The sequence below is a fragment of the Thermobia domestica genome, chromosome 11, assembly GCF_964235325.1.
Source record: "Thermobia domestica chromosome 11, izTheDome1.hap1.1, whole genome shotgun sequence".
Classification (NCBI taxonomy): domain Eukaryota; kingdom Metazoa; phylum Arthropoda; class Insecta; order Zygentoma; family Lepismatidae; genus Thermobia; species Thermobia domestica.
Window position 1 is genome coordinate 120353186 of NC_137464.1, and position 16152 is coordinate 120369337.

A 16152-nucleotide genomic window follows, 5' to 3' on the forward strand; every position below is an offset into this window, starting at 1 on the left:
AGATCTCAGACTATAATAAGTATATTGTGAGTTTACTATACACTTTAAAGACTATATAAATAATAGCTTAAATTATTTTTGTCACTCAAAAACTGGGGTGGCCTAGGCCCTCCGGCCTCGGGCTATATCGACCATTGGCTGAAATGCTGCAATTTTCAAGAATAATGTCACAAATTGCATCCATGATTTCGGGAAGAATCATTGCTTTTAATCATCCTAGATGTAAAGTATAATTTGTTGAGAAATCGCCACGTTTGTACTAAGCCACTTACGTCTTCACCACTGTATATAACGGTGGAGAGTCCCGTGGTGTTTCACTGATTTCCTAATTAATTTACTTCGGTGATTTTCCTTGGTGGAACAAAAATGTTATAACAGTTAGGATCTGGATGTTCGTAAAATTATCTGTTTGGGCACACACAATCACTTCAGAGGCCTGAAGAACAATAAGAATTTCATTATTAATCTGAAAATTTGTTTTTGTACATACAGAGATATGTTTTTCTAAACGACGGTTTCATTTTTCTACCTAGTACCCACACTCCTTCTGGATTGGACTACGACATTTTTAGCAGCTCCTCGTGAATTCTCTTTCTCTTTATATATATAACTATGTTTCTGTGTTTCACCCTCTCCCCCAGAGGTTATGATTCATTGAAGCGTCATAATCGGTGCTATCGGCTGATCTCTCTCCCTCTTCATAACAGTTTTAATTAGTGGACGGTAAGTACACGAAACATGGATGTAAGAAAATAACAGGAATTAACGACCTGTGAAAAGAGTAGTAAAATGAACTGGACATCCCTGATTATGAGATAAAATCAATATAAAATTCCTTCTGTGAGCCAGAAATACTGGGCGCGAAATCTACGGGCGCTACATATACGAAACCAATCCTTATCTTTGTTACCGTGACGTAAGCAGCTCATTTTTCCATTGTTTGAAGTGTTATATCTCCGTAACGAAGAAATATTTTTCTGAGAGTTTTGGTATGTGGTATATTGAAGACTAGTTCTACACGATGGTGTCTTTAAATTACAACCTTTGATCAAAAAGGAAATGTTCATTGTGTTACTTACAAGCTTGAGGTTTAAAGGTCGTCAATGCAAAAGTCTCCTATGGTGGCCCTTCGTGTAACTTGTTTAACACGTGTTATCCTGTAAAGGAAAATCCGTCACAAACTACTTGTAGATTATTTTTCATTTCACCCCACTAATCTACCTTTTATTCTTCCTTCCTTCGTTCTTATAATCATTATAACAATCAGTTCCTTATGTCACCTAAAGCAACACGTTCCGAGTCTACAGGCACTCCGGATAGAACTTTCAATGAAGTTCCTAGCATATTCTATATATAATTACCGTAAATAGCAAATGCCTCCACGTGTTACTGTGGACAATATTTCGTATTCCTCCTTCTTCCTCTTTTATTCAGAATTCGTATGAGCTCGAAGTCCCCATGAAATTCAAACACCTCGCATGGACGTCTTACTGTTAGTGAAGCACTCCCAGCTAGTGCTGCCGAAATCGTTTTTCTGAAAAAACCGAAAACCAGTTTTTGATAAAAGTGAAATTTCATAAAACCGAAATGTCGGTTTTGAAAACCACATTTGCGGTTTCGGTTTTGAAAACCGCTTTTGCGGTTCCGGTTTTCAAAACCACATTTGCGATTTCGGTTTTGAAAACCACATTTGCGGTTTCGGTTTGCAAAACTTCTTTTGTGGTTTCGGTTTTGGAATCCGTATTTGCGGTTTCGGTTTTGTGAACCGCTTTTGCGGTTTCGGTTTCGAAAACCGCATTTTCGGTTTTCTGTTTTTAGAGAGCCGGTTTTCTCAAAAAACGGAAACTGTAAACGTTACAAAAATTCGACAGCACTACTCCCAACGCTTTTTTCTTCTAAGCAAAGGCGCCGAATTCTGTATACTTTGTGAGGGGTGAGGCGCTCAGGCATGTGTGTTTCATATCGTATATCTGAGCAAAGATCCAAGCAAATATATCCATATTTTGAGGAAGACAAGCAAACTTTGTTAGGATGCAGGACCTTCACTCCCCCATCCTCCAAGAATCGGCATTCATGCTTTTAGTCAAATATTTAAAAAGAAGAAGAAGAAGAAGAAGCACTGTTTAATTATTTTAAATAAAAAGTCCACATAATAAATTTCATATCTGTAAATTTAAGGAATTCCGAGATAGACATTTTATTGTAATACGTAATTGAAGCCCCATTTTATTCCTTTCACTTTGAATTTTTAAACTTTTTTTCTTCCTTTCTAGCAGTGATGAAATGGGTCACCGGATCACTTGGGTCAGGACTTTTGACTGGGTCATTCGGGTCTGGGTATCGCTTCTCAGACCTGGTTTGACTCGGTGACCCAGTAGAAGGTGAAATATCATTTCTGAAGCGTTGCTGTATAGTTTTGTAGTTAATAATGTTCATTTCTCGAGCCTGAACATACATGATTTGATTCTCAGTGAGTCATTACTTAATCAAGGTACCATGTCTTAAAAATTTAAAATATAATTTCATGTTTATTTTACTTCCCATACACGATTTTTGAACATAGACTATACAAAAAGAATTAACAAAACTCTGTTTAGTCTCTGCGGTATCTTTTCTACTCTAAGCGATATGGTTTACAGATCGGTTAAACTTTCAAGAAAGGCAATGAGAGAGAAGAGAATCGTGTTTGTTAGAATTGCATTAGTAGCCACACCTATATTCCCCATGTGTATGATGACGTTTCGTCTTCGGATCCCACTGGTTTACTCTGGGTCATGGGTCTATTAGGATCACTAGGTCATACTGGGTCACTCTGGGTCATATGGGTCTGTCAGAGCCATCTCATATCATAGGTCTATCTGGATCATTAGATCTAGTGGGTCATAGATTTGGCTACCTCTGAGTCTTTCGGGTTACGGATCACGAAGTTCGTGACTCATTCTATTACTGTCTTCTAGGTTACATCTGAATTTTAAAAACACGCTACAACATGTATTTAATTATTTTAAATGAACAGTGTAAAGGTCAAATTTCATGTTTGGACCCTTAATTGATTCAGCGATATAAACATCTCGTTATAATAATTATTATTCCCATTCGCTAGTTTCCACTCTTCTACCCCACCTTCGACGTCGAACTTCAAAAATTCTTTCTTAATGGTGCCTTATGTCACCAATTCTATGTAAGTCTAAATTTCCAGTTTCTAGCTTAAGCGATTTGTCCTAGGTATTGAACAGCCAGTCAAGATTTCTTTTATACCCAATAGAGATATGTGTGTACATTATAATGCGAATCATCCTACCGTCCAATTTTATGTAGAACTAAACATCAAAAGGCTATGTGTATTGTTTCTGACAAACTATAATAAAATGACCTTCACACTTTGGAACTTAAAAGCGATAGCACCCCAATATTGTTTACAATAAAATAATTTCTTTCTTTAAAAAACAAACTGCCTTTTCTTTGTCTTTCATTTTCTTTTAACATTACATACCATGCCTTTATGTTAAATGTCTATGATCACGTTTGATTCATCTTTCTTTCCGTTTCTGTTTGCTCACTGAAGCGTGAGAACAACCTAATTTCAGAAACCAAAATAATGCCTCTTTGGCAGCAACTTGCGATATCTTTTTTGCAAATCGCAAGACACTTTCTCTTGTGTTGCGTGGAAGAGCTTGAGTTAGTCCGTGAGTTCGTTTATTGCGATCATAGTCGATTATGTGAAGGAGTTTTACCATTCCTTCTGACTGTCTGGCAGTAGGGAATGTTGAATCACCTACTTCCTGTGTCGTTTCTACATTGTAACATAAGAATACAGTAGAGCGTCGATTATCCGAACGTCGGTCAACCGAACGACCGCTTAACCGAACTGTGTACTCGCTCGCACCTGTTACTCTCCCACCCTACCGTCCATCATCCCCCTCACTCCCAAACCAAGTTTCCCACAGTAGTCGCCGCACTGAGCCACCGCTGGCGGGACATTGCTTCTAATGGGGCCTTCATAAGGCGCTGCTGACCGGCCAAGCCGCCAGTCGCTGTGTTTCAACAATCAGCACACTCCTGTCGGTTTGGCACTGGCTGTAGAAGTAGCGGCAGTATCAAAGCTGTTCACAGCAACAGCGGCGCCAGCTGGGTCCATTTAGTTGTAGTGCGACATCTTCAAATTCGAATTTTAACTAGCTCAGAATTTTGTCCATTTTTGTCCACCCAAGAAAAAAATTTGTACCATTAAAATAAACGAGGGAGGGCCATTTAAAAATTTGGCCGAACCATTTAGCTGTAGTGCGACATCTTCAAATTCGAATTTTAAGTAGCTCAAAATTTTGTCCAATTTTTGTCCATTTTTGTCCACCCAAGAAAACATTTTGTACCATTAAAATAAACAAGGGAGAGAGCCATTTCAAAATTTGGGGCACTTCGATCACCTGTAGTTCGACATATTCAAATTCGAATTTTAAGTAGCTCCGAATTTTATCCAATTTTTGTCCATTTTTGTCCACCCAAGAAAACATTTGTATCATTAAAATAAACGAGCGAGGGCCATTTCAAAACTTTGGAAACTTCGATCACCTACAGCGCGACATCTTCGAATTCGAATTTTAACTAACTTAGAATTTTGTCCAATTTTTGTCTCTAGTGCCGTTTCAAAATTTTTCCACTTACATCACTTGTAGTGATAAAGTTCAAATTCTAATTTTAATTATTCAAAATTTAGTCTAGCTTTTGTTCATTTTTGTAACACCATGAATAAATTTTGTACCATTCAATTTAACAATGGAGGGCAATTACAAATAGTGGCCAGTTCGATCACCTGTAGTGCGATATCTTTTTATTCGAATTTTGACTAAGTGACAAGTGAGAACTAAGTACATTTCTCTTACCACAAAGAACTTTGTACCATTCAAATAAACGACGGAGGGTCATTTTAAGATTTGGCCAATTCGATGTCTTGTAGTGCGACAATATTTAAATCCTAATTTTAATTAACTCATAATTTTGTCCGATGCGTGTACGTTGTTGTAGAACCAAAAATAATTTTGTGATATTTAAAAGAACGAATTAGGTACATTTTTAAATTTTAGCCACATGGATTATTTGTAGTGAAACATCTTTAAATTAAAGCTTTTAACAAGCTTACAATTTTGTCTAAATTTTGTACTTTCTTCTATCACCAGTAAAAGATTTTCTACAATTTAGATAAACATCAAGTGGTCATTTTAAAATTTGGCCTATTCGAACACCTGTAGTGTTACATCTTCATAGTGATATCAACCTGTTCGGCTCGGTTTAATTCGGCGGAATTGAGTTATCAGCTCGAGCCGGCTCAGTTGCGACGAGCCACCGGCTCAGTTCGGCTCGGCTCAGGTGAGCCATCTTCTCTCTTTTTCTCGGCTCAGCTCAGCTCATGTGAGACATCGGGTCGGACCGGCTCGGTTTTGAGATCTGTTGGCTCGGCTCAATTCTCGGTTCGGCTCGGTAGTGACTTAACAGTGAGCCGCCGCTCGAGCCGTTGACAACACTATCATATTCGAATGTTATGTAGCTCAGAACTTAGTGAATTTTTACTATCAACAAAACTTGTAAAATTCAAATAAACGTGGAAGAGTCATTTCAAATTTGGCCAATTAGATCACCTGTAGTGTGACCAGCTTCAAATTCTGAATTCAAAATGCCGAATTACTATTAACTTGGAATGCCACCAATTCATATTAAAGAATTAAGAACAACAGCGTCCTCTACGAGTTTTGCACCCTCAGAAAATGTAGATATTTTATTTTGTACCCTCGCCGTCAATGAGAAATTCCTAATTAAAAATGCCGAATTTCCATTAACTTGGAACACCACCAGCGTCTTCTACGAGTTTTGCACCCTCCGAAAATGTCGATATTTCATTTTGTACCCTCGCCGTTAATGAGAAATTCCGAATTACCATTAACTTGGAACGCCACTATTTTATACTGAAGAATTAAAAACACCAGCGTCTTCTACGAGTTTTGCACCCTCAGAAAATGTAGATATTTTATTTTGTACCCTCGCCGTTAATGAGAAATTCCTAATTAAAAATGCCGAATTTCCATTAACTTGGGACACCACCAGCGTCTTCTACGAGTTTTGCACCCTCCGAAAATGTCGATATTTCATTTTGTAACCTCACAGTTAATGAGAAATTTCAAACTCAGAATGCCGAAATAACATTAACCTGGAAAGCCAACAACACATTTCGAAGAAATAACAACATTAGAGTCTTCTGCCCTTTTAACATTTTCAGAAAATGTGGATAATGAGAAATTTAAAGTTCAAAATGCCGAATAATCATTAATTTGGAATGCCACCAATTCGTATTGCAGAACTAAGAACACTTCTACGTCTTCTACGAGTTTTATATTCTCTGAAACTGTCGATATTTCATTTTGTACCCTTACAGTTAATGAGAAATTTTCAATTTAAAGTGCCTAATTATCATTAACTTGAAACAGCACGAACTCATTTTGAAGAAATAAGATAAGCGTTTCCTATGAGTCCTGCTCCGTCAGAAAATGCCGATAATTCGTTTTGTGTCTTGTCAGTTAACGAGGAATTCAAAATCAACATGTCACAAATCACATTTTGTCTACAGTAAAACAACATATTTTAGCAAAAGGATAGTTTAGTAATGAATAATTAATTAAACTGTACTAATACGTAGATATTATGTTACAAGATAGTTCAATTAATTACGTTAAAATATGACTAAGTATACTGATAAAGTACATTATTTTATTATTAGCATAGGTGAAAGTGGATCTGAAAAGGAAGAGGACACATGAGGTCTCGCTGTTCCCTGTACCTATCTTTGTCAATTGTATTTTTTTTTTTTTTAGAAAGTAGAGAATGCCATAGATATTGTCATTAACTTTTAACGCCATAGATAGTTTTTGGAAGCGGGGTAACGCTGTCCACTTGCGTTCCCCTTCACTTTTACATCCAATTGTTTGCTCGAAGTTATTTCGATGTGAAAAACTCGTAGAATAAGCTGGTGTTCTTAATTCTTCAAAATGAGTTCCAAGTTAATGGTAATTCGGCATTTTGAATTTTGAATTTCTCATTAACTGAGAGAATACAAAATAAATTATCGACATTTTCTAAGGGTGCAAAACTTGTAGAAGACGCTGGTGTTTTTAATTCTTCAGTACAAATTAATGGCGTTTCAAAATAATGGTAATTCGGCATTTTGAATACAAAATTTCTCATTAACTATCGGGTTACAAAACGAAATATCGACATTTTCTGAGGGTGAAAAACTCGTAGAGGACGCTGTTGTTCTTAATTCTTTAATACGAATTGGTGGCATTCCAAGTTAATTGTAATTCGGCATTTTGAATTCGGAATTTCTCATTAACTGTCAGATACAAAACTACATATCGACATTTTCTGCGGGTGCAAAATCGTAGAAGACATTGGTGTTCTTTATTCTTCAATACAAATTGGTGGCTTTCCAAGTTAATGGTAATTCGACATATTGAATTTTAATTTTCTCATTTACTGGGACGGTTCAAAATGAAAAATAGACATCTTCGGAGGGTGCAAAACTCGTGGAAGACGCTGGTGTTCTTAATTCTTCAGTACGAAATAGTGGCGTTCCAAGTTAATGGTAATTCGGCATTTTGAATTTGGAATTTCTCATTAACTGTGAGGGTACAAAATGAAATATCGACATTTTCTGCAGGTGCAAAACTCGTAGAAGACGCTGGTGTTCTTAATTCTGTGAAACGAGCTGATGGCGTTCCAAGTTAATGGTAATTCGGAATTTTGAATTCGGAATTTCTCATTAACTGTAAGGGTATAAAATGAAATATTGGTATTTTCTGAGGGTGAAAAACTCGTAGAAAACGCTGATGTTCTTAATTCTTTAATACGAATTGGTGGCGTTAAAAGTTAATGGTAATTCGACGTTTTGAATTTTAGATTTCTCATTAACTGTGAGGGTACAAAATGAAATATCAACATTTTGTGAGGGTGCAAAACTCGTAGATGACACTGATATTGTTAATTCTTCGAAACGAGTTGGTCAAGTGCCCCAAATTTTGAAATGGTCCTCCCTCGTTTATTTTAATGGTACAAAATTTTTCTTGGGTGAACAAAAATGGACAAAAATTGGACAAAATTCTGAGCTAGTTAAAATTCGAATTTGAAGATGTCGCACTACAGCTAAATGGTTCGGCCAAATTTTGAAATGGCCCTTCCTCGTTTATTTTAATTGTACAAATTTTTTTCTTGGGTGGACAAAAAATGGACATAAATTGGACAAAATTCTGAGCTAGTTAAAATTCGAATTTGAAGATGTCGCAGTACAACTAAATGGTTCGGCCAAATTTTGAAATGCCCCCCTCGTTTATTTTAATGGTACAAATTTTTTTCTTGGGTGGAAAAAAATGGACAAAAATTGGACAAAATTCTGAGCTAGTTAAAATTCGAATTTGAAGATGTCGCACTACAGGTGATCGAAGTCCCCAAATTTTTAAATGGCCCTCCCTCGTTTATTTTAATGGTACAAAATTTTTTCTTGGGTGGACAGAAATGGACAAAAATTGGACAAAATTCTGAGCTAGTTAAAATTCGAATTTGAAGATGTCGCACTACAAGTAAATGGATCGGCCAAATTTTTAAATGGCCCTCCCACGTTTATTTTAATGGTACAAAATTTTTCTTGGGTGGACAAAAATGGACAAAAATTGGACAAAATTTTGAGCTACTTAAAATTCGAATTTGAAGATGTCGCACTACAGCTAAATGGTTCGGCCAAATTTTGTAATGGCCCTCCCTCGTTTATTTTAATGGTACAAAATTTTTTCTTGGGTGGACAAAAATGGACAAAATTCTGAGCTAGTTAAAATTCGAATTTGAAGATGTCGCACTGCAACTAAATGGACCCGCGCCAGCTTAGAGTTGAGGCGTGCCGCTCCGCGCATGGCAAATAAGCATGTACAGTTCGATTATCCGAACAAACCAGTTTTCCGAACACCCATGTCCCCCAATTACTTCGGATAATCGACGCTCTACTGTAATTGTAATTACTAGAAATTATGAAATTTAAAGGCAAAGAATAACGAAGGAAATGAAGTGATTAAGCAATCAATGGAGCAGTAAATATGCAAAAAGAATAATTAAGATGTTTCCTCATTCGTGCAATTTGATGTGTGTTTATGTTTCGCATTCGGTAATTTATTTCTACAAAATTATACAGGATGTCGCAAAACTAATTTTTGTCATATAAATTAATCTTACTCCACGCATGACTTCACGTGGTAGTTATCATTCATTTTATGTTCCTGTTTGTGTGTTTCTCAATAGTTCTTATGTATAAATTTATTATTGTTATTATTATTATTATTAATAATAACACTATTAATATAAAAGTTCGGTAATATACACTTTTCAGATAAGGAAAAATATGGTATAATGGCTTTGTATTCTGTTGGAGAGACAAATCCGATTGTCCATATCTCGTATAGATATGATGGTAAAGAGAGTGAAACGTTACACATAAATTATTATACAACTATGGCGTCTGTTGTTTACTAAGTAGTTTAGTACCATCAAAGAAAGACGCGAATACTTCAGTGTATTGTTTTTTACTTAGAAATTATATAGATGATCTTCACTAAGCCTAGCGACCATTACTCTCGATTGAAAATAATAAATGATTTTTTTATTATTTAGCGACCTACTGAGGATTGATTAAAGTGAATGATTACGAAAGAATTGGTTTAATGAGAGTGTAGAAGGAAAGCAAATAACCCCTGTAAAACACACGAACCAAGTACTCCATATACCAGAGATTAACGCTATTACTCGACTGGCATCAAGGGCGTTTACGTGATGCTGACGTCACGAAAACAAACGAAAGCGGGCATCATTAATTGAGGATATTTGCTACAACATAATAGACCGATTGCTTCCTGATAACATGTAATGTACCATTACAGTTGAAAGTAATGGCAACTTTTTTTTACGCACGCTGTACCTAGTAATTTTTTTTATTCGATTTCGGTTTAGTTACACAATTTATTTACTCTCTTTACTTCAAATTAAATGAAATGAATCGAAAGGTTTCATTAGTAACCATATTCCCACTGAATAATATATTTATTTATATTTTGATTAAGTGTAAATCCCATTTTCGCATATACATGTTGAATAGTAACAAGGTTTATCAGGCCGACGTCATACCAAAAAAAAAAAAAAATAATTCCGTCATTGGATATAAATTTTCTTAATTTCAGACCAATGTAGAATTCAGTCAGGTACCTAATCTTTCCCTCACCCCCTCTCACTAGTCCATAGTCACTTTCAGATCCGGTTATATCTGGATTTGCCAAATTTCTATTTGTTTTGTAATTTCTGCGGCTGGTAGACTCCGACCTCATTGGTGGAATTTTCCAATCCCTGTCGTTTTCGGCGCAATGTTAATATAATAATCGAAGACGCTTATGAGAGGCGTAGCTTGTGACGTCGATTGACACATTTTGATGGGAAGAAGCTGACATGTTAAGGAAAATCCAGGTAACATTAACTTAATTGCATAGATAAACGTCGTGTGATCAATCAGAAGCCAGGAAATCCATATTTTCGTTGAAAGTACTGTAAAACCAGGGGAAAATATCTGATTCCGCATTTCTGTTTATTATGACGCCATATTGCTCGTCATTCAAGCAAAAGCATAGACAGTTTGTAATAGTGATTTTTGATCTTTTAAAAATCAGTTAGGGATTAGGGGAAATACGACCTGGTTTTGTGTATTTTGTTCGTGTATATAGTAAATGTGATTTTTTTTTATTATTTATTTAGTAATTGCATGTACACGGTAGGTTTCATAGTTGCAATGTTAACTTTCAGAATGGCAGCTTAAGCTAACAAAAAGGGGCTCCTATTCCCTTTCAAAATTGAACCAGTTCTAGCGGGGGATGGGTTAGTTATTGTTTGTTTTAGGGCCTTTTTCCCTCTCAGGGGAAGGGTCCCTCAATAAACCTCGTTAAGGTGCCCCCAGGGCATCAATCTTTAGTAATAATTTTGTAAACAATTGGTCAGGTCAATTGGACCTAGGGTTAACTATTCTCATTTTGCCCCCCATCAAGTTTCAATAGAGCCAACTCTATATACCGACAAGGAGTAATATGATTAAAGGTGCTTGCCTTTAATATGCATGTAATTAAATGGTGCTTGCTTAGTTAGTATTTATGTGTAGTATTTATAGTGGTGTGTGTAGTTAGTAGTTTTGAGTGAGTGCATGATTTTACCATAAGGACAGTGTATTAAATATGCGTCAATTTAGTACCATTTTTCTAACTATACATAAATAAACGAGAGTAAATATTAGATTTCTGATTAATAAGTACAAGTATATATTTCAGTACACGGTAAATTATGTCTCCACTACAGCGCCATTGTGTCCGTTTTCGCTAATCAGTTGTTTGTTGACATTACGTCATTGCACGAGTTAGTGATTTAGTTTGTTTGATTTTGGCCCCTTATTTCCAAATTACATCCCGTGGACATGGTTTTCGGTTCGAATGAGTATGCATTTATATGAAATAGCATGAGATCTTACTATTTTGAAAATTACAGCTTGCTATGTCATTTAGAATCCGAAATATCCACTGAAATAAAGAATGCCTATTTTCTTAATAGAGGTAAAGTCCATATGCTGCTACTGTTTGTTTCAAAATGTAGTTTTAAATTCTCTTTTCCTGTGGCTGTAGAAAATTTCCATTGTTGCTTTAGTTTTATCAGCAAATCAGAAATAAATTAATCGTTGACAATTTAACTTTCAGTAAATACACGTATGATTTTTTTTACTGCGAAGTAAATACGATTTGGGTGCTTCGAAACAAAGAGTCAGTGGTTCGATGAATGTTATCGTGTAGTAGTTTGAGCGTGATAGATTGTGATAATTATATATTTATTAGTGTGTAATGTAAATATGTGTATGGCCTGCGTGTAAAATGTATGAAATAGGGTGTCTGTAAAATATTACTTCGCGCGAAAATGAGTAAATAATGAATGAATGTAATGATATATTAATAATATGATATAAAATATGAATGAGATGATATGACACCTATATTTAAATGGATAGGCCTAGTGTATATTATATAGTGAGAATATGAATATGTTTACTAAAAAAAACATCTCTCGCGTTTTGACTTCTACACCAGTACATTCATCCAACCGAGTTTGTTATTTGGATAGTAAAGTATAGTTGGGAATTGTGTGTTACTTCGCATTTAAGTACCTCATACTAACAGCCCCAGATCTTAAGCCTTTCAACAGATAGGGTAGCATCATGTGGGAATTACTTCTAAAGGTTGACAGAAATGATCATTAAGAAAACTAACTGCTATATCCTGTGATCATCGAAAAGTACAGGTTCGGTCATTTGTACCTTTAACATTCATTGACTCTCCGAGATTTTTTTGTTGCTTACCCTATTTATTATACAGTGCTCATATAACTTAGATCGGACTATCCGGTTAAATCAACCACTACTAAATTAATATTTATGTCGATCGTGTACCCGGACGTCGACCCATGACCCTCTTAAGTATTTTCGTTTCTTTTCTCAGTTTAATTAGTTGATGGAAATTAACGACGTCCCAGACTTTGGCATGTCTGCGCAGGGTAGCCATCGGTGATGTTTGGTCATTGAAAATCACCGATCCAAAATTCAGTTTATTTAATTTTTTTTTTAATTTTGTCAAATCAGTAGTTAGGGATATCTTAGCTATTACTTTTACTCTAGTTTCATTACTGTCCTTGAACCTCCTTAGTTCTTCTGATGGGTCGAATATTTTTTTTACTTAGAGATTTCAAAATTGGGGACACAGTTACCTGGTCCCTTCCCCCTCTCCTTTTATCCTGCCGGTCTGGGCCGGATACGGGACTCGGATTTCAATCTTACAAGCAAACTCTTGTGGGATTGGGATCTGATGGACACAGACTTGCATCCTTGGCAACAGGACCCCCTCCTAGTTTACGTATTTAAGTAAACCACCCTCTTTCGGCATATGTGAATATTTTTGGCTATGAGTTGTTATATATTTAAATTCGATCACTCTTCTGTGTAGTGAGTAGTACTTTAATCTTTCTCCTTTCGTTGGCGCCGCTTTCTTTCTCTTGTCTCTTTCTTCCTTCTTACTTCGAGATTTTTTTTAAATTTCAATCTTCCTCTCCCCCCGGTTTTGAAACTCATGAAAACATACAATATTCATATCACTAATTTCGATCGTATGTACTAACTGAGACATCGCGGGATACAATTCGGGAAGATTTCGGTACACTATAATTTCAGATTCCCAGAAACTTACTTGTTATTCATTGATCGTACAACTTATACCCGCTGATTACTGATTTCTGGTTTTCTTTCTATTGATTGGTTATATGGTGTATGTATTAGTAGTTTGGGCCCATTAGTTTCGAATAACATTGATTTTTTTCTTTCTCTGTATATACATCTATATATGTATTTACATATTTTGAAAGTTACGTGCCTGCTCTATTTTGTTGTATTTCCACCTCCTGTGTCAACTTATTAAATAATATCAACCATTCCTTTATACGCGGATCTTAGTAAAATGAGAATTATTATTAATTATCGAGTTTATATATATATATATATATATATATATATATATATATATATAGTTTCAATGTCGCAACCTTATGAGAAGAGAAAATAATTTTTGTTAGTCAAGGTTTTTGTTTTGTCTTTGAGCCAATAAAATGTGAATATTTATCGAATATAAAAAGGTTATGTAGAATTTAAACGTCGACGAAACACTGAGATGGATATTAAAGTGAAATTTATTATATTGAGTAATATGAAAATATATATATATATATGCTAGTATGTATGTAAAAGGTTCGGTATTTACCCTGGTTGTTTTAGGTTGCTATAGATTTTTGACACCCGACACTGACCAACTCTTTGTGATATACAGTATTACCGCGTAAATTGTAATAAATGACATTTTGTTGAGTTGTTATTGATGTTTGTGACTATTAAAGTTGAACATCATGTTAAATACTGCATGTAAATAGAACAAGTAGCAGGTCGTAAGAAAAGTAAAAATAACCCTAATCCTTATCCAAATTTATTTTGCGAGATCATAGTGAACTCAGTAAACTACGAAACAGTGCGCCCCACCAACGAATCCTTCTATCAGTAATCTATGAAACAAATCCTCCCCTACGACTGGAAACATAACTATTTGGCTTTCGTCAGTTCAGTGACTACAATCTCTTGACTCCACAATCTATACTGGTAATACAAATTTAGTGATCTTAAGTTAAACTGATTTTGGCTAATAATTTAGTAATGTGAATACAGGACCTACGATGGGTCCATTGAGATATCGTATAATGGAAATAAGTTCCCAATGTTTGGGACTGGACTCGATATTTTAAATCTCGATAAACTTTGAAATTTTATATCAAGTGCGTCAAGTGACGAAATGAAAATTATATATAATATGAAGAAACTAAATTTTTCGTCTGTCGTTAAGACAAACGATTAAATACTCTCATGGACACCAATCATAGTGAATAAAGAGAGTTGAAAAAGGAGTTATTATCGACGTGAGAACAAAGACTCATAAAATTGTCGAAATTCCTCCTCTAAAGACAAATACTCAATAAAATGCTACTAAAGTGCTCTTTTTTTTAAAGAATGATTAACCAATTTTTTTTCCCACAATGTATTCGTTGCATTGAATCTTAAATATGTTGACCTTTGAATTCTTTTTCTTTTCTTTAATTTTTGTCTTTCGTCTTTTGTCGAATATTATTTTTTTTAATGTAATCCAACTTTTAATATCTCTAGAAAGAGAAATGTGTTATTTGATATTGTTGAAAGTAGCAGATTTCTGTGCATGCTTATGAAACATTTTTTTTCATGTATCAAATTTTTCCTGTTATGTCAAACTAAGTTTTTCTTTTATTGAAATGTAATAAATGTCTATAGAAATGTAGTTAGGTTAGTTTAATTCAACTAAATACAACCTGAAGTATACATTGTCCTGCATGAATGTGTGTGTGAGTGAAATGTAGGTTTAGTATTAAGTGCACCAATTATTTTGACATATATGGGTGACTTATTATAATTAATGGTAGTTGGCAATTAAAGTAATTGCATGTCATTACTAACTTAATTTAAGTTGGCTCTATGAAGGAAGCAAAAAGGACTGAAGTAACCTGAACGAACGATCATCATGAGAGAACTTTGAAAGTCAGAATCTTCGACAAATAGATGTGTTGCTCTGATATTTTTTTGTGTGGTCGATTCTAACATGCCATCAACTTCGTCGTTTATTTTTCAAATATTGGATATTAGTCTAGAACTTCTGGAAATATTGAATAAACGGTTAAATTAAACTTTCTCATCTATCTCAGAGCTAGATTGGGATAATTCGGTAGTTGGGGTTAAATGGATCTAGGTCTGGGATGTATGGGTTAACATGTGTCTACCTTTGATCACCTTAATACCAAACATTCACCCAATAGCTATTGGAAATGATACCAATTCGATAATTATTCACTTTCCTTTACAATATTTCTAAAAAATATCCAGTAACAGTTCTTTTTTTCTTCTTCTTACTTTCTCTATTTGTCTTCTCTTCTTATCCCAACTTTCTCTTCTTTACTTCTTCTTCTATTTTAATGAAACTGAAAAGGGGGTCGTGACTGGGAATTCTATATGTAATAAACACGGTCATGTATTTATTTATTTTATTTTATTTTATTCAGAAGTCCGATAAAAAGTTTTCGAATTTCGATTGAATCTAGTATGTTCGAAATTAAGAAATGGATAATATATTCCAATATAATTAGACATAAGCCTATAGCTTCATGAATATCCCCCCCCACCAGGGGCGAAGGGTTCCCACTCACGATTTATTCCATGCATATCATATGTTACAGAGCTAACTATCTTTCATTTTTCTTGCTTTCTTTTTCTTTTTTTCTTTTTAATTTCCCTTATCAAACAAACAATTTTTGATTTATAACGCATTTAATCTGTATACGATATTTCTTTTAGACTGACCCATAGATATAATGAAACTCTGGCAGACAGGGTGCATAATGCATGCATTTATGTATATTTGGTTGTCAATGACC